Raw genomic sequence first — 20,169 nt, forward strand, 5'->3', positions numbered from 1 at the left:
AATTCATGATATACCATCCCTTGCCAGCTATATTTAACATGGAGAAGTTCCCCTTCTTTGCAGGGCTATAACTTTTTAAATTCTATTGCTAGATTGCCATTATTAGGGCCCATTCAAGGTCCTATATGTATTGTTCATGGTGTAGCAACGTTAAACTTTTTCATTCACATATTCATACTAAAATATGGTCTTGTGGGGGACAATAATGGACAATAGAATTCACATTCATATTCTGTCACCTCCATGTTCAATGTATTGCACAGGGTGTGGTTAGAGGGCATTGACGTTATGTAGTCACACGGGTTGACGTGATGACGTATTAGTTTGTATTAAGGAAGTAGGAAGTAAACATGACACGTTACGTGTATTGCATCTAAACAACCGTCTGGCAGTCTGTTTGTTCCGCATTCCTACAGTGGTGACAATGATGTTCGTTTTTGGACGCTTCCAAAGACTGGATTACATTTTTTGAACAAGCAAACATGTCTGTGAACGCTGTAGCAGTGAAGCTACCGGAGTTCTGGGAGCAGCAGGCTGCTGTTTGGTTCGCGCAAACGGAGGCGCAGTTCGCTATACGGAGGATAACAGAGGATGATACAAAGTATTATTACGTGGTATCGGCGCTCGGCGGGGCTACCGCATCCAGAGTAGCACATCTGCTCGGGAATCCTCCGGAGGATAGTAAGTACGACACACTGAAAGACGTGCTGCTGGAAACTTTTGGTCAAACGGAGTCTGAGCGTGCACGTCAGCTACTGTCTTTGCCGGGCTTGGGCGATGCTAAGCCATCGGAGCTAATGGATCGAATGTTGGCTTTACTACCAGGCAACCACAAGCCTTGTTTTATCTTTAAGGAGCTATTCATGCAGCAGCTACCATGGCAAGTGCGGTCGGCTTTGGCTAACTCTCCCATTATAGACTATCGGGCATTGGCTAAAGAGGCTGATAGGTTTTTCTCTGTTACACAACAGTGTCAGGTGGCTAACAATATTGTGTACCAGGTGGATGACTCTCCGCCCCCTGCTGTTGCTGCTGCCCTGTCCAGAGCCCCCGCCCCGGCCCAGAGACAAAAGCCCACAGGTATGTGTTTCTACCATGCACAGTTTGGCTCTAAGGCTAAAAAATGCCTACCCCCATGTAACTACCCCCATGCCAAGGTGTCGGGAAACGAGAGGGCCAGCACTCGCTAGCTGCCATGAGTGTTGGCCATGAAGGCAGTTTATTATTTATTAGAGACACACTTTCTGGGCGGCGTTTTTTGTGCGACACTGGGGCCACTGTGAGCGTTTTACCCGCATCTGTTTTGGATATACAAGCCAGAGTACGGGGTTCACCACTAGAGGCGGCCAACGGCAGTCCCATACGGACCTATGGTGAACGGCATGTGACATTCTGTTTGGAGGGACAGCATTTCTCATGGACGTTTGTTACCGCTGAGGTGTCTAACCCATTGTTAGGTGCAGAATTTTTGTGTGCCCATGGGCTGCTAGTGGACATTAAAAACCGGCGCTTGGTCAGCGCAGAGACTTTTAGCTCATTCCCATGTGAACTCAGTGGTTCTAGCTCCTCAAGGCTGTCCAGTACCCTTACTGCCTCTGAGTTCTCGAGTATGTTGGCTGAGTTCCCAGTTCTTACCATGCCAACTTTTTCAGCAGCTACAGCTAAGCACGGTGTGGGACATTATATACCGACTGCAGGCCCGCCAGTACATGCCCGTGCACGGCGCCTGGATCCAGGTAAACTGGCTATTGCTAAAGCGGAGTTTGAGGCGATGGAGTGCCTCGGCATAGTGCGCCGGTCCAATAGCCCCTGGGCCTCGCCACTCCATATGGTGCCAAAGGCCGCCGGAGGTTGGCGCCCGTGTGGTGATTATCGCCGCCTGAATGATGCTACGACCCCTGACCGCTATCCTATACCACACATTCAGGACTTTTCATCTCGCCTTGCGGGGAAGGTCATATTTTCTAAAGTGGACCTGGTTCGTGGTTATCACCAGGTGCCGGTGCAGTCACAGGACAGTGTGTTAAGGGACCTGCCTTTCCTGTTCATTTATTTAGATGACATCCTCATCGCCAGCTCCTCCAGGGCTGAACACATGGTTCACCTCCGCACACTTTTTGAGCGCCTGAGTCAGGATGGCTTGATTCTCTAGAAAAGAGAGTATATATTTGACGTAGAACTGTACATTATAGGTGGGGGGGGGGGGGTAGGTTGGGTAGGAGGGGTGGGTGGGGGACACTGTACAACTGCACAAGCACAACTGTACATTGGAATATTGACAAAACCATGTTTGGTACTTTACTGTACATTGGAGGGGGTTGGGTTAGGACATTTACAGGGGCCAGTTTCGAATTGCAGTCTCCCGTAGGTGTTCTTTGAGAGTGTTTTTAAAGTGGGTAGTGATTCACATTCCTTTACAGCTTTGGGTAGGGCGTTCCACATTGATGTGGCATAATTGCGAAACGTGTTTAGTCCCTGTTTGAGCCGAATCTGGGTTTAACATGATTTGTGGAGCTCCCATGGTGTTGTGGTCGTGGTATTCACTGACCTTTGGGAAGTATTTTGACATGTACACATATACCTTGGTCGTGTATGTATCTTGTAGACAGGCCCATTGCAAGTTGCTGTACTCTGTCGTCTACTCTAAGCCATCCTAGGTTGTCACGTGGGCAGGGGCGAGGTGGGTTCTAGAAGTAAGGTCAAGTTTCAAGTTTCAAGTTTCTTTAATAGTTGTCATACAGAAGTACAGAATACTTTTATACAAAATGCTTCTTACTGTTACGCTCCAGAGACTGTGCAAGACAAGATAAGTATGAAATAAAATAACATAGTAAAATTAGAAGGTAAAAAAATGAGGTCACAGTGTTCAGTTTAGACATATGTACAATGTTCGATGCAGAATCGACGTAACTGAGTTACCATACAATATACAATACTGTGCAGTGTACTAATATACAATACTATATAGTGCAAGGCAGAAATGGGACGAGGTGCAATTTAGGTACAATTCACAGTAGGTGTACGAGTTGTAGTGCAAACCCTTTATCAATAAATATAAAGTGTAAAGTGTGTTTGTGTGATCTAAAGTGTGGAGAGTGGGTGCTGCAGTGTGTTGTTTGTTTGAGTGAGTGTGTGCGTGTGGGTGTGTGTGCTGTGTGCATTTGATGGTTGTTGCATAGTGTTTATTGTTCGTTTAGCAGCCTGATGGCCTGGGGATAGAAGCTTCTTCTGAGTCTTTCTGTGCTCGCCTTAAGACTCCGGTATCGCTTGCCTGACCGCAGCAGTTCAAAGAGGCAGTTGTTCGGGTGGCTCGGTGGGTCAAGCAGTAGTCTGACCAGTTTGTTTTGAGATGTTTGTGTAGCAGGGTGGATTATCCCTACTTTATGAGATGTACACTGTCACCAGGTAGGAGGGAACGCAGCAGATCTGAGTCCAACTGAATCCCCGACTTTAGTGCAGGAGTGGAGCTTTAGCAGAGGGAGTGGATGGGGCCTATGATTTACTAACCTAGGTGTAGTGCGCTGGTCCAGCTTTAACAAATTATCTCTGTATATTTTCAATGTAAATAATAAAGTAACCTCACAAAGATACTAATCTAATTATCTTTAAAGTGCACTATGCAGTGAGCTGCTGGTTAAAGGCATTAACCACGTATTGTTGGAGACTCGTGTGACTTGGAGACTCGTGTGACTTGGAGACTCGTGTGACTTGGAGACTTGTGTGACTTGGAGACTCGTGTGACTTGTGTGACTTGGAGACTTGTGTGACTTGGAGACTCGTGTGACTTGGAGACTTGTGTAACTTGTGTGACTTGGAGACTTGTGTGACTTGGAGACTTGTGTGACTTGGAGACTCGTGTGACTTGGAGACTTGTGTGACTTGGAGACTCGTGTGACTTGTGTGACTTGGAGACTTGTGTGACTTGGAGACTCGTGTGACTTGTGTGACTTGGAGACTTGTGTGACTTGGAGACTCATGTGACTTGGAGACTTGTGTAACTTGTGTGACTTGGAGACTTGTGTGACTTGGAGACTTGTGTGACTTGGAGACTTGTGTGACTTGGAGACTCGTGTGACTTGTGTGACTTGGAGACTTGTGTGACTTGGAGACTCGTGTGACTTGGAGACTTGTGTGACTTGGAGACTCGTGTGACTTGTGTGACTTGGAGACTTGTGTGACTTGGAGACTCGTGTGACTTGGAGACTTGTGTAACTTGTGTGACTTGGAGACTTGTGTGACTTGGAGACTTGTGTGACTTGGAGACTCGTGTGACTTGGAGACTTGTGTGACTTGGAGACTCGTATGACTTGTGTGACTTGGAGACTCGTGTGACTTGGAGACTTGTGTGACTTGGAGACTCGTGTGACTTGTGTGACTTGGAGACTTGTGTGACTTGGAGACTCGTGTGACTTGGAGACTTGTGTGACCTGGAGACTCGTGTGACTTGGAGACTCTTGTGACTTGGTGGAGACTCGTGTGACTTGTGTGACTTGGAGACTCGTGTGACTTGGAGACTTGTGTGACTTGGAGACTCGTGTGACTTGGAGACTCGTGTGACTTGGAGACTTGTGTGACATGGAGACTCATGTGACTTGTGCGACTTGGAGACTTGTGTGACTTGGAGACTCGTGTGACTTGGAGACTTGTGTGACTTGGAGACTCGTGTGACTTGTGTGACTTGGAGACTCGTGTGACTTGGAGACTTGTGTGACCTGGAGACTCGCGTGACTTGGAGACTCTTGTGACTTGTGTGACTTGGAGACTTGTGTGACTTGGAGACTCGTGTGACTTGGAGACTTGTGTGACCTGGAGACTCGTGTGACTTGGAGACTCTTGTGACTTGGAGACTCGTGTGACTTGTGTGACTTGGAGACTCGTGTGACTTGTGTGACTTGGAGACTTGTGTGACTTGGAGACTCGTGTGACTTGTGTGACTTGGAGACTTGTGTGACTTGGAGACTCGTGTGACTTGTGTGACTTGGAGACTTGTGTGACTTATGTGACTTGGAGACTCGTGTGACTTGGAGACTCGTGTGACTGTAGGCTAGCTAAGCTGCATGTTAGCCTAGCACAATGAATGGAAGCGGACATGACTGGGTAGCCGTCGGGAGAGGTGTTAGTTGGACAATGCCTAGGCTAACCAGTCATGCCCGCTTCCATTCATTGTGCTAAGCTAGGCTATCATTGTGCTAAGACTGAGCGAATTTTCCAAAATGTTGGCGTGTTCCTTTAAACTGTATAAAGTTAGCTGTATTGTCTATAAAACACTTAATATTTCATTAGATGATATGTGTACTTATATAAGCAGATAATTTTCTGCAGAAATGTTGTGCCTCTAATTTAATGTGTTTCAGATGTACTCATGTATGGGATGCATGACTTTCATGTTCAGTTTTACTGTAAAAGGTAATGTACAATTAGCAATTCTGTATATTGGGCTAAACCTTTCTGAAGCAGAGACTTAGTTAGTAGCTCCCCTGTTAGCCTCTTTAGCTCCCATGTTAGCTCCCCTGTTAGCTCCCCTGTTAGCCTCTTTAGCTCCCCTGTTAGCTCTCCTGTTAGCCTCTTTAGCTCCCCTGTTAGCTCCCCTGTTAGCCTCTTTAGCTGCGGCTGTTAGCTCCCCTGTTAGCTCTCCTGTTAGCCTCTTTAGCTCCCCTGTTAGCTCCCCTGTTAGCCTCTTTAGCAGCGGCTGTTAGCTCCCCTGTTAGCTCCCCTGTTAGCCTCTTTAGCTCCCCTGTTAGCTCTCCTGTTAGCCTCTTTAGCTCCCCTGTTAGCTCCCCTGTTATGGGGGTAGATTTCGATCAAAAATAAACAAACGCAAAAGTAGAATCCACAATCGTAAAGTAGAATCCACAATCGTAAAAACTATCCACACAATCATAAAAACGATCCACACAAACACACCTCTCAATTTGTGTTTCATAAATCATAAAAACACGCTTGATTTGTTTATATTTACATACGGAATTCTAAAAACAGCTTGATCTGCTTAGATTTACGTACGGAATTATAAGGACACACTTGATCAACTTGGAGTTACGTACGGAATTTTGAGACAAATATTTCGCTGTTTTCCCCGTGGGGATTCGTGTGTGACGCTTCTTCTTCTTAGAGGTCCATCAAAAATAAACAAACGCAGAAGTAGAATCCACAATTGTAAAAACGATCCACACAAACACACCTCTCAATTTGTGTTTCATAAATCATAAAAACACGCTTGATTTGTTTATATTTATGTACGGAATTCTAAAAGTTACGGACAGAATTTTAAGTTACGGACAGAATTTTGAGACAAATATTCCACTGTTTTCCCCGGCGGGGATTCGTGTGTGAAGCTTCTTCTTCTTCGGCGCTACCGAACACGGCCCGAGGTGTCTCTGGCTCATGAGCGCTACCAGTGGCCAAAATCGCACATTATCTTTACTCTCTGATTAAAATGCCAAAGTTTTGCACGGTTTACGGCTGTACCAACCGATCGATCGAATCGGGAAAAAAACAAGGGGTACTTTCGAGTCCCGAAAGTGGTTATACATAAAGGGGAGAAGTTTAAAAAAGTCACAGAAAAACGGCGGCAGGCGTGGATCCGAAATCTCCGGTTGAGGTCTGGAGGAGCCGAATCAGACAACGCGCGTATATGCAGTGACCACTTTGTGAAAGGTAAGGCAGTAATTTAGCTACTTACATAGCTGGATAAAACTGACAAAAATACAGACCAGGAGGCAATATTGCTGGAAACATATAGCTAACGTTACATCTGTGATATCACCCTGTGTGTTTGTGTTTCGCAGCTAGATAGCTGACGCTATCTCTTCCGGTGTCTGTTTTTAGCAATGCTAACATTAGCTAGCTATCACGGCCAGTGGTTTTCAACGATCTCTTAGGACCGAAACTACTAACTGTTATCCCTCTTTGCTGTCATTGTTGGGTGTTTATCACTTTGCTATTTTTTTTTATTCAGGCTGCCCGAGTGCTGCCAACGATGTAGACTCTCCAGACTGGGCTCCTACAGTTAACCTTGGTTACCAGCAAGGTAAACCAATGACAGAGGCATCATGTCAACGTGAGGAAAGGTTGAGGTCCAGAAAAGCAGATGAGACCTGCACCGATGCAGCAGAGGCATTGCTGGACCTCGGTGAGGGCTCACAGAGCCCAGCATCGGAATACCACAAAGGTAAATTAAATATAATGCATGGAGGAGCTTTCATGTAGCCAATGTTACATTAAGTATTTTGACAACTATGTATGTCACTTGTTTACATCATATGTGTGGGAGAGAGACAGACAGAAGGGGGAGAGTGTGGGAGAGAGACAGACAGAGAGAGAGAGAGACAGAGTGTGTGTGGGAGAGAGACAGACAGAAGGGGCAGAGTGTGGGAGAGAGACAGACAGACAGTGTGGGAGAGAGACAGACAGAGAGAGAGTGTGTGTGGGAGAGAGACAAACAGACAGAGAGACAGTGTGTGGGAGAGAGACAGACAGAGAGAGACAGACAGAGAGAGAGACAGAGTGTGTGTGGGAGAGAGACAGACAGAGAGAGTGTGTGTGGGAGAGAGACAAACAGACAGAGAGACAGTGTGTGTGGGAGAGAGACAGACAGAGAGACAGAGTGTGTGTGAGAGAGACAGACAGAAAGGGGAGAGTGTGGGAGAGAGACAGACAGAAAGGGGGAGAGACAGAGTGTGTGACAGACAGACAGAGAGAGACAGAGTGTGTGTGGGAGAGAGACAGACAAGAGTAAATTAAATTAAATGTATTTTGACAACTATGTATGTCACTTGTTTACATCATAATTTAACCAAAATAATTACCACCACCTTTATACAATTTGTAAATTATATAACTAAACTATCTTTTCCCCTCTTATCCCCTTTGCCAAATATATTCTATGTAGATGCAGGCTGCCAGACAGACCTGACTATGGAGGATCTTGAGAAGATGGAGGATGTTCTGAATCACTCCGTAGTGGAGCTGAGTGACCTCAGGAAAAAAGTACTGGACAGGGAATTTAGTCCAGATGCTTTTCAGAACAACGAAGAGAAGACAAAATTTTACACAGGATTGCCCAATTTCTTAGTTTTGATGCAAGTGTTTCAGCTATGTGAGCCACACATCAACTATTGGCTCTCCAAATTTAAACAGTTCATGTTGGTCTTAATTCGGTTGAGACTAAACCTTCCACTCCAAGATTTGGCCTTCAGGTTCAATGTTTCCTGTTCCACTGTTTCTCGAATTTGGCACAAGATAATTGGCATACTTCATGAAAGATTAGAGTTTATAATAGAGTGGCCAGAGCGAGAGGTGCTGCAAGCTACAATGCCAATGTCATTCAGGCAAGCATTTGGGTGTAAGGTTGCCGTACTAGTGGACTGTTTTGAAGTTTTCCTTGAAAGGCCATCTAATTTGCTGGCAAGAGCACAAACCTGGTCCAATTATAAACACCATAACACAGTTAAATTTCTCATTGGCATTGCTCCTCAAGGATATGTCACATACATCTCTCGTGCTTGGGGAGGGAGAGTGAGTGACAAGCAGATAACTGAAGAGAGTAGCCTTCTTTTTTTTTTTTTTTTTTTGTCTTTTTCCCCCTCCATTTTCCTCCGATTTTCTCCCATCCCAATGTTAGTCGTATGCCAATTCCCAGTCCCTTCCTGATCGCTGCGCACTTACCCCCCACAGTCAGATCATCTGGGAGAGTGGAGGCTACCACGTGCTTCCTCCGACACACGTCCAGCCAATCACCGCTTCTTTTCACCTGGCAGCGCGGATTCTCATTGAGAGGGCGTAGCGTGTGGGAGGACCACACTATCCCCCTCACGTCCAATCCGTGCTTAGCAGGCGCCCCGACCGAACTGTAGGAGTCGCTGTTTACAACGACCCGGACCCACCCCGCCAGCTTCTCCCACCCTCTGATACAGCCAATTGTATCAGTGCAGACGGCCAGCCAAGCTGGTGACAACCCCGGAGCTGTGAGCTGGATTCGAACAGGCGAATCGAGCTCACAGCTCCGGGGCTGGTGACGAACGCAATCTCCGCTCGGCCACCTAACCGCCTAAGAGAGTAGCCTTCTAAATAATTTGTTACCCGGAGACATTGTTCTGGCAGACCGTGGGTTTACTATAGGGGATAGTGTAGGGTTTTACTGTGCTTCATTGAAGATGCCTGCTTTCACAAAAGGGAAGAGCCAGCTATCTGCATATGAAGTTGAGCAAACAAGAAAACTCGCTAATGTGCATATTCACGTGGAAAGGGTCATAGGATTAGTGAGAAGAAAGTACCAAATTCTGCAGAGTACCCTGCCCGTTGAACACATGGCTGTAAAAACAGGCGAGTCACTGGCGCTGATTGATAAGATTGGAGTAATTTGCTGTGCATTATCCAATCTTTCGGACTCTGTTGTCCCACTGGAGTAAGCAATATTCTATTCATCCAAAGGTCAAATAGGAAAATAAGATGCATGCCCTGCATAGTTTTGCATTGAATGATTTGAGGTAGATTTATGATTATAAATAATGGGTCGATGTTTTCTCCGACCTCCACTAACGGGTGTGCGTAGTTCTAGCCCGGACTACAAATAGTTTAATGATAATATTGAATAATAATATTTCAAATATATGTATATGTCTCCCTCTACCTGTCTGTCATTATTATTTTATTGAAATAAAAATGTATTAATTTCATTCAATTAATCTTTGTCATTTTTAAATCAGTTCTAATTAGATTTGAATGGTTGTTTGTAGTTAAACAATGTTTGAATCCGTTATTAAATTATCTTTGTTTTGAGAAAATCATATTCACTGTCTATGTAGTCACAATGAAAATACTGGGTGCTTGTAGTAGGATGTAGCTTACACCTGGAAAAAATGGTCCAACTTGGTCGCTTTCTTTCTTCACAACATGTGACCATTTGAGTGAATATCATGTAGTAGTTTTCAGAGGAAACGGCCTAGGGGAAACCCAGGCACAACATGGAAATGTAACCCCTCTTCCCAGCTCCCAAGAACCACCAGCAACAAGTGATGTGAAGCCCTTTAGAAGGTTTATTTTGATCAGGGTGGTTAACAACAAAAATATAACAACCTAGGAATAACTACACAAACAAAAGAAACAATTAATTAACCTAAACTACCTATATATTTCAGATATCAATTTGTTTTATTTGTGCCTATATAACTAAAGCTATAAGATTTTGACCTGTTGTGATATTCATGTTCTATAAACTACCATTTATTTACAATTTATTACAGGAATATGCACAGATTAAAGACAAACATTTCAAACATGATTTGGTTCACTTTGTGAAGTGCTGTCCCAACACTTCAGGAAGAACACAGTGTCTGAAGAACTCTTGAACTTTGGGAATGACATTGACCCAGAGTTCCGCATCAGGCAAAATCCTCTCTACAAAGATGTCATTTGTGTTCCACACTACAAAGGCACAATAGTCAGCACCCACAATGTGGAGCTGAGCCTGTACTTGGTAGTAGTATGCATGCTTCCTGTCCAGTTTCACATCGTCCCCATCGAAGATGAGACAGAAGCCCTGGTCTCCAGCACACAGGCGTAGATTGGCCTCCTCCCGTTTGCTGTGTGGGCACTAAAAGTTCACAATGAAAATAGTCACTTCTTCTGCATAGTATCTCCTTTTCAAATGTTCAGCTTCAAGATCTGTTAATTTCTCTCATGCACCATGTGATGTTTCTATGTCTTTACAACATGTAGGAACATAAACTGTGCATTGAATTACAAAGTACTAGGTTACTCTTCTCACAAATCCCAGTTCCATTAGTCACAATGCCAATACACCTGCTCTACTGTGTTATTGAGGACGTCAACACATGAATGGTACTGTAAATGCATATCCAAATCCATACTGAAGAAATAGCTGGGACCTTTATCTCACAAACCCCAGTTCCATGACAGGCGCATGTGACAATTCCATCTGGTGAGGCTCCCATGTATGGCCACTTCTGATTCAGCCAAAGTCCACTGTCCATGCAGGAGAAACCCTCATGGTCCACACTTTGCAGTTGTTCATATTGTCTTCTGGCTGTTGCCTCATATTTACATCCATACCTGTAATGCATACAAGTAGCAATAGGAAGAGAGAGTTGTACAACCATAATTAGTAACTGATTTACTAAATGTGATGTAGGTCAGCATTTATAGGGACAATTGTAGTGCACTGGTTTACATCATCCTACTCCAGACCTCAAAGATTAAACATACTCCTAGCCAGCCCTAACCTATGTGTCATAATAGGTCAATTGCAGATGTCCTTGTCTTGCAATTACTTTCCCCTAATAAATACCTTGTTGCAGCTGTAGAGAGCTTGTGTGCCTCTGGGTAGCATATGGACTTGACCAAGGACTTTGACGGCTGTGAAATACTTGTGTGTAGAACCTGCTTCAGTTTAGAGGCTGTTATCCTTCCTGCTCTTTGGCGGAACCAGATTGTTGATGAGCTCTGGTTTCTGGTCTCCTCCTCTACTGCCTGTACCTGTGACTGTGTTAGCTCTTCCTGTCTGAAATCCTGGCATGCTTTCTGCAACTCTGTTGGAGGTAGCTGCAGTGTCTCTGGTGTCCTATATGCAGTTAGTGGTTTAGGTAGCTTGCTCACAGACTTTGGGACACATTCTCTGCAATATGGTGACCTGGACATCAGTGCAGCACTTTTTGGGGAGTCTAGGTGTAAAGCCTGGAAAAACTGACTATACGTTTCTGATCCTTGCTTCACTCTTGGACACTGGACTGTGGAACTCTCAGGTGTTTGTTTCTCTATAAGACAGATATTGCACAGCTTTAAAGTGAAACTTAAACATATTATTATTATTAGGAAACATATTATTGCACAGGTATTTTGCATTCAGTACTGTACACCTCTGCTCACCTGTCCTCCCTGCAATGGCATGATCTAGTTTTTGCTTCTTAGATTTTGCTGATGAAAAGTCTATCATCGCAACTGGAGCGGCAGGAATCTGAAAGCGCGAGAGGCATAGAGAATATAAACGTTTTAAATGTACCCCACACTGAAACAAAAGTAAATTACGTGCATTTGATTACCTTTTTGACATGTGATGGCATTAACCACTTGCACTTTTCCATAGTGCAGGACTCAGTCTCTCTCATTTTAACACCCACTTCAATGGCGAACAGAACTGCTCCAACATGCGAGCAGGATTCTGACAATCTGTTGGTAGATTTGTAGATCTGGTATGTCATAAATGTCTAGAGATGCAACAGTACAGTAACTGTCTACCATGTCATGGTGAATTGAAAATGGGGGACCCTGATGTAAACAAGACAAAAGTCTTTCTCTGGTATGCATCCCCTTAACAATTGTGTGTATTGAGCCGTACTGTATTGTACCCATTCTGCAATCTGTTAATAACATTTTCAATCAATCAATCAAAGGATAATTATCGGGATAAACAGGAGAGGATTCGGGACAACTGCTCGTTGTTCTGGACGTCTGGCCACCATCAGACACCTTCATGGCAGCTTAGCATCATTTTACAACAGTGATATGTAGTTAAACATGCCTTGCATTATTATGATGACTTACCCAGCCATACAATCACAATGTGCTGTGACAACTTCTCCATTTCGTTTCGCCACGATCCACGTTTTTAGCGGTGTTGCACCAGACCTCTGAGAATGGTTGACCTAGTGGCAAGGTAGAAAATAGTAGCTAACGTTTAGCGCATAGCCTGACTGACGCCAGTGGTGTATCCATGTACATTAGAGTTGAAATAGCAATATAAAAGAGTGATTCTCAAGTAGATTTACTCACCCGCGCAAAAACAAGACGACAGTCATTCAATGCTGCTTTTGATCTGAGGTCGTTGACCCAACCACACACCAAATAGCTATAAGCCTCCTGACTCTTATATGCCTTCATCTGGCTAGCCGTGTAGTAGGAGGTCTAGAGGACGAGGTAATTAGTTATATCAATCGCCTCAACGCTATAGTATACAGGTATATAATCCATGCTGTAATGGAGCACGGTGCCAGGAACCAGCAAGCTGGATGGGTAAGTACAGTAAATATATGATGGGCAAACAGGGTATATGAATACCTACATTGGTAGCTTCAGCTAGCTAATTGTGTAGCTAGCTGGTCACATGTTATGATGAATTGAAAATCTGTTAATAACGTTATCAATCAATCAATAGCATGCAGGTGTAGCCCACAATAACTGTATGCAATACGTTAAAGCTAATTACGTTAGCATATTTGACATGTACTGTACAGTGTCATGTACAGTAACTGACTTATGTTTAATCAACACAAATAGAACAAATAAACTATGGGATTAGAAAACGACAAGGCTAAATGGATTCAGATTAATAATTTATACACGTTTAGGGAAATATTTGGGGTGGATGACTTTATTTATATACGAGAACTAGAGACTCACATCACCATACCGACTATCTTGTTTCTTTGCACTAGAGACTCATATCACTGGACTCTCACCACTGGACTATCTTGTGTTTGTACTTTTTATATTACTATATTGTATTTGTATTGTGAAGCTATGCATCCCCGGATCCCCCACCCTGTATGCCACCCCCCCCCCATGTTTTTTTTACACCCGAATTTCCCCCAAGGGAATCAATAAAGGATTATCTTATCTTAATCAGATTGTAAATTATTGTTGGAGAGCCATATTAATATTAGCTTACCCTCATTCAAGCAGAAGGGATTATATATAGGTAAATACAAAAGGAGATTTTCTTTACATATAGTGTAAAATATAGCAAAGTTGAATTGTCCCCTCTCAGGTTTTTCCTTTCTCCGTAGGAATTGTTAAAACAGCACATCATGGCGAGGTTGCAAGACCGCCTTTCACACGTGCTCCAGCACCCACCACTGGATATCGACTATCTTGAGTTTGTGTGCAGTCAGGAAATGGTTTTTATTGATGCCATATCACAGCACATTCAAATGTCTGAGGGGTTTATGGAATGTTTGACAGAGCTGCACAACATGATTCAGAGACACAGACAAAACCAACTGCCACCTCCAGAGATACACCTGGAAAGAGGACCTGGACCTGGACGCCCAAGGGTAGTAGTCGACATGGATCGCTTGGTTAATCTCCTTGAGATAGGGCTGCCTGTGGCTTGCATCGCCAATTTGTTGGGGGTGTCATATGCCACCCTCTACAGAAGGATGCAAGACAACAACATATCAGTCAGGGCATTGTACACCACCTGTACCGATGAAGAGCTGGATGCAATGGTCACAGAAATTAAGACGAGGATGCCCCATGTCGGCTATCGACTTGTGAAAGGGAGTCTGCAGGCACAGGGACACCGTCTGCAATGGGACAGAGTCAGAGCATCCATGCACCGTGTGGACAGTCTTGGGGTTTTGTCCAGAATGACTCAGTTGGGATGCGTCATCAGGCGTACATACTCTGTGCCCTGTCCAAAGTACCTTGTGCACATAGACACAAATCACAAGCTGATCAGGTAACCAGAGTTTAACGTTTTCTTTTCGTATATTATATATACAGGCATTAAAGCGTTCCGTCTTGAGACTGATTTCTGTACATTTTATATATATATTTATATAATATTTTGATTTTTTTAAAGTTTCCCAATAGGAATGTATCAGTAGTATTGGTAGTAGTCGTAATAGTAATCCAGTCTATTTTAATTTTCTAAAAAATAAACTAGTTCAACACAGGTAACCACTTTTGCTTAATTTCTTTGATGGCTCAAATGTAGTCTCTAGTCGATTTTGTGTTTCGAGCACAACGTTCATCATAGATCATAGCCTTTTAATTTTGCTCTCAAAGTGCACCAGATTGATGCATTTAACTTTAAAACTTAAAAAGAAAAAAATAAGTCAGGACAGTAGGCTCTACAAGTAGGCTCCCTTAAAACGCTAACGCTATTAAAAAAAATACAGTGGAGGTTAAAATAAGAATATGACTTGGCCTATAAAACTGATTTTATTTTTTAAATAAACCTTACAGATGTCTTCCATAGACTGACAGGAATTGTGTAAAGTTGCCCAAATAGTGCAAGGAATAGCAATGCATGTCCCCTTTTAACTGCTGCATCATGAGATACTTGGTACTCAGCACCACACTCAGACAAAAATGTTTCCAGGGGCACTTCACTGAAACGAGCTCTCCAGGTGGTATCAGATGAGATTTAAATTTAAATTAGTTCTGCCAAGAGTTTGGATGGAGATGTGTCGGGAAGCTTTGTCTCAATGTTGTCTGTAAAGGGGTTCTTTATCCAGAGTAACTTGGTGATCCTTTTAGAATCCACAATCGTAAAAACGATCCACACACACACCACTCAATCTGTATTTCATAAATCATAAAAACATGCATCCCACCTCACCATTTTTGTACCAGATGTACATACTGTAAATAGAGGTATACTGAACAATTGTTGTTTACACTTGTTTTATTTGACTCTTGACTTTCTATTTATCTGTTATTGTCTAGCACACTCTCAGGAGCAGAACAGAAAGAAACATTTCATGCAAGGTATTCTGTCTGTATGACAAATAATAAACGAACTTGAACTTAAACTTTTCTGTGTTTTATTAAATAATGATTTTCAGGGCGCCAGGGTGGTGCACCATGTAACTGCTGCAGTGCAACGTGGCCGTCCTGACCTTTGCTGAATTTCTTCCCCCATATCTCTCTCCCATCCTTCCTCTCTGCCGGACTTGTCCAATAAACAAATGAAAAAGCTACTAAAGACTATTTTAAAAAGAATGATTTTCAGTTTTGAGAAATTGTCCAACTTATCCAAATATGGTATTTTTAGGGAAAACTGCAGCTGCAACAGATAGCACTTTAGTGATAATCATTTCTTTCATTAATTTCTGTAATCATATTCAAATTCAAATTCCCTCGATTTGATGTAGCCCCCACAGCATAGAAGAGGACGCTGGCCACTACAGACTGGTAGAATGACTGCAGCAGTCTATTGCAAACATTGAAGGACCGGAGTCTCCTCAGGAAGAACAGTCTGCTCTGTCCCTTCCTGTAGAGGGCCTCTGTGTTGTCCGACCAGTCCAGTTTATTGTTCAGGAGTACCCCAAGGAACTTATATGACCACCTCATCCTAAAACCCTATACTCTTGCCAATCTAAAGGCAGAGAGGAGGATGAGAAGGAAGCTGGCTGCTATCCTGGAGAATCCCTCCCACCCCCTCTATGACGAGCTAGTCAAGATTAGAAGCCCCCCCCCCCCCCCACACTCACCACCTCGGCCAGTCCTTCATACCAGCGGCCATCAGACTCCACAACAGTGGGCAGGGACTGCTACCAGACCTCCAACTAGGAACCTATAGCACCTCATGTGAATACTGTATACTTTATCAGATCATTTAGCATTTATAGATTATATATTATATTATATTTACACAAACATCAAAAAACACTTTACAATTATTATATACTGTATGTATTTCTTAGATAATAAAGCTGCAGTGAGTGTTCATCAACTCATCTGGGATAAATGGGGACACTGCTCCATAAGCAATAAGTTAAAGCTAATCACCTTAGCATATTTGACATGTACAGTAACTGACTTATGTTTAATCAATACAAATATAACTAATAAACGATGGGATTAGAAACTACAAGGCTAAATTAATTCAGAATGCAGTTGTTTGTTGAAATGTGGTGGCCGGACAAGATTTTTGTAATAATTTCTGTATCAAATATGAAAGATATGAATAATATATTACTTTGAGCATACCCACAAACAGATATTCATCATAAACCCATTCAAGTAAATTTTCAGACGGAATTGTTTTATTACTATCACTATAATTATCATAACTTTTGAACAATAAATTATATCAGCTGTTCTATATTGCCCACATAATTGTCTATATCCCTTACCATCTAAGTTTCCTGCTAGCTTGTCAGTAAAGTGGTTGAAAATGCAGTTTGTTGAAATGTGGTGGCCCCGGACAAGATTTTTGTAATAATTTCTGTATCAAATATGAAAGATATTAATAATAATAATCATGATAATCATACAGATATTTTATATCATTTGAAAGCCCTATTTGTTATCTTCAAAATGGTACTATATATACTTTGAGCATTCATTTTCATAATGAAATGTTGATGCCTAATGATGGCTAAAGATAATGTGCAATTTTGGCCACTGGTAGCGTTCATGAGCCAGAGACACCTCAGGCCGTGTTCGGTAGCGCCGAAGAAGAAGAAGCTTCACACACGAATCCCCGCCGGGGAAAACAGTGGAATATTTGTCTCAAAATTCTGTCCGTAACTTAAAATTCTGTCCGTAACTTTTAGAATTCCGTACATAAATATAAACAAATCAAGCGTGTTTTTATGATTTATGAAACACAAATTGAGAGGTGTGTTTGTGTGGATCGTTTTTACGATTGTGGATTCTACTTCTGCATTTGTTTATTTTTGATGGACCTCTAAGAAGAAGAAGCGTCACACACGAATCCCCACGGGGAAAACAGCGAAATATTTGTCTCAAAATTCCGTACGTAACTCCAAGTTGATCAAGTGTGTCCTTATAATTCCGTACGTAAATCTAAGCAGATCAAGCTGTTTTTAGAATTCCGTACGTAAATATAAACAAATCAAGCGTGTTTTTATGATTTATGAAACACAAATTGAGAGGTGTGTTTGTGTGGATCGTTTTTATGATTGTGTGGATAGTTTTTACGATTGTGGATTCTACTTTACGATTGTGGATTCTACTTTTGCGTTTGTTTATTTTTGATAGAAATCTACCCCCATACCCTGTTAGCCTCTTTAGCTGCGGCTGTTAGCTCCCCTGTTAGCTCCCCTGTTAGCCTCTTTAGCTCCCCTGTTAGCTCCCCTGTTAGCCTCTTTAGCTGTGGCTGTTAGCTCCCCTGTTAGCTCCCCTGTTAGCCTCTTTAGCTCCCCTGTTAGCTCCCCTGTTAGCCGAATCTGGGTTTAACATGATTTGTGGAGCTCCCTGTGTTGTGGTTGTGGTATTCACTGACCTTTGGGAAGTATTTTGACATGTACACCGGGTACCTTGGTCGTATAGTGTATCTTGTAGACCAGGCCCATTGCAAGTTGCTGTACTCTGTCGTCTACTAGCCATCCTAGGTTGTCAAAGTGGGCAGGGGTGAGGTGGGTTCTAGGAGTAAGGTCAAGCAGTAGTCTGACCAGTGTGTTTTGTTATGTTTGTGTAGCAGGGTGGATTCCCTACTTTATGAGAGTAGATGTACACACTGTCACCAGCGGTAGGGGGGAACGCAGCAGATCTGAGTCCAACTGAATCCCCGACTTTAGTGCAGGAGTGGAGCTTTAGCAGAGGGAGTGGATGGGGCCTAGGATTTACTAACCTAGGTGTAGTGTGCTGGTCCAGCTTTAACAAATTATCTCTGTATCTTTTCAATGTAAATAATAAATCAGTAACCAGTATTGTTATGTTAGCGTACTGAGCTGCGGTTAAAGGCCTTAACCACAGTTGTTATGTTAGCTACTGAGCTGCTGGTTAAAGGCCTTAACTACAGTGTTGTTATGTTAGCTACTGAGCTGCTGCAGGCCTTAACCACAGTATTATGTTAGCTATGAGCTGCTAACTATAGATGCCATAACCACAGTATTACATATACTCTTGTTAGCTTTATGAGGCTACATCAACATGCTCCTATGAGTGCAGCATATGTTAGCTTTATGAGGCTACATCAACATCCTATGAGTGCAGCTATAATGTTAGCTTTATGAGGCTACATCAACATGCAGGCTCCTATGAGTGCAGCTAATGTGTTATGGTTTGGAACCGACCTCAAACGCAACGGCACAGACAGGAAGTTCAGAGTTAGCCAAAAGCTAGGGCGTATTTATTTACAGAGTCACAAGATGGATGAGGTACAGTAATCAAACAAACGGGGATCTGGCATGTGACGATGTAGCGGCTCTGCAGATACTCCCAGTAGATAGTGGTGAGGAATTGGCATGTGACGTTGTAGCGGCTCTGCAGATACTCCCAGCTTTCACTCACGGTGGAAAAACGGAGAGAGAGAGAAATCAGAAACAGCCCAACGAACACACAGAGGCAGAGAGGTGACTGAGTCCAGTATTAATCCCAAGTGACTTGATCTTCGGTGTACCACACACAAGTTAGCTGAGTCCAGTGAAAAACAACACGGTATTCTTCAGTGTTATTCTAACACACAAATTAGCTGAGTCCAGTGCGAAACAAAACGGAATTCTTCAGTGTTATCCTAACCAGTGATGCCACAGATTACTTGTAAAAGTAATCCGATTACTGATTACTGATTACTCCTTTAAAAAGTAATCCAAGTTACTTTACTGATTACTTGATTATCAGAGTAACTTAGTTACTTTGAAAGTAACTAGGTTACGAAGTCGTCGTCGTTCCCCCAACAGTTTTTTTTAAACGCTTTATTGAAAGTGCATAAATTGTTTTTAACTTGTTTCTCTGCACATAACGTAAATTGTTAAACTAGTGCTTCAGCTTCTGTACCATCAAGTATGGTAAAGCAACAGTCTATGATGCTCACAGCATTAGAGCAGCCAGCCAGTGGTTGTACAAAACCAGTGTATCTATTCACATCTAACAAATGCAGGCTGAACTATTCAATTATATCAACTGTAACTATTAAATTGTTTTTATAAATGTCTCTCTATAAACATACAATCAGTCTCTCTTTAACATGTAAATTAACTGTAAATCTGGCAAATAAGAGCTTTTGCTCTGCCACCATCAAATATACATTAATCAATAGGGAAAGAAACAATCTCTCTCTTTTGCTGTTTGGCTGGCCTCCGAGTCCTCCTGTACCTAGTCGAAGCGTCGGCTAGTGTTGTGATTCCAGATGCTTTCAATGCAATTGGATGTGCTGTTTTTAGCGGTAGACAGTATTTTGACTGAGGCTACGTTTAAACGAGCGTTTTGGGGTGGAAGTCTGAACAGAAACCGCAACGAACATCTCGGACGAACATAACAACGGAGCCCTGCTGTCACACGATTGGCGCATATGTCACATGACGTGCTGTGAAGACCCGCTCTACTCTGCCTCTGATTCGCAGACTGTGGATGGGGAATGTGATTGGGCCAAAGCAGAGTCACTCACAGACAGAGAGTCCAGTCACGCCGCGGGACACATTCTTGTGTAACCCTTTCACTGCCACACCACGTCAC

The 20,169-nt window shown here is 43.0% G+C and overlaps 1 long non-coding RNA gene across 1 annotated transcript; it reads left to right on the forward strand.

Annotated features, from left to right (window-relative positions):
- Positions 1-6,484: 6,484 nt before the first annotated feature.
- On the forward strand, positions 6,485-8,435 carry LOC311226924. The gene is made up of 3 exons (XR_014619559.1): positions 6,485-6,657; positions 6,959-7,171; positions 7,892-8,435. It is a non-coding gene; the product is annotated as an uncharacterized lncRNA (long non-coding RNA).
- Positions 8,436-20,169: the final 11,734 nt, after the last annotated feature.

Source organism: Notolepis coatsorum, assembly GCF_963971535.1.
Source record: "Notolepis coatsorum genome assembly, chromosome: 4".
Lineage (NCBI taxonomy): Eukaryota > Metazoa > Chordata > Actinopteri > Aulopiformes > Paralepididae > Notolepis > Notolepis coatsorum.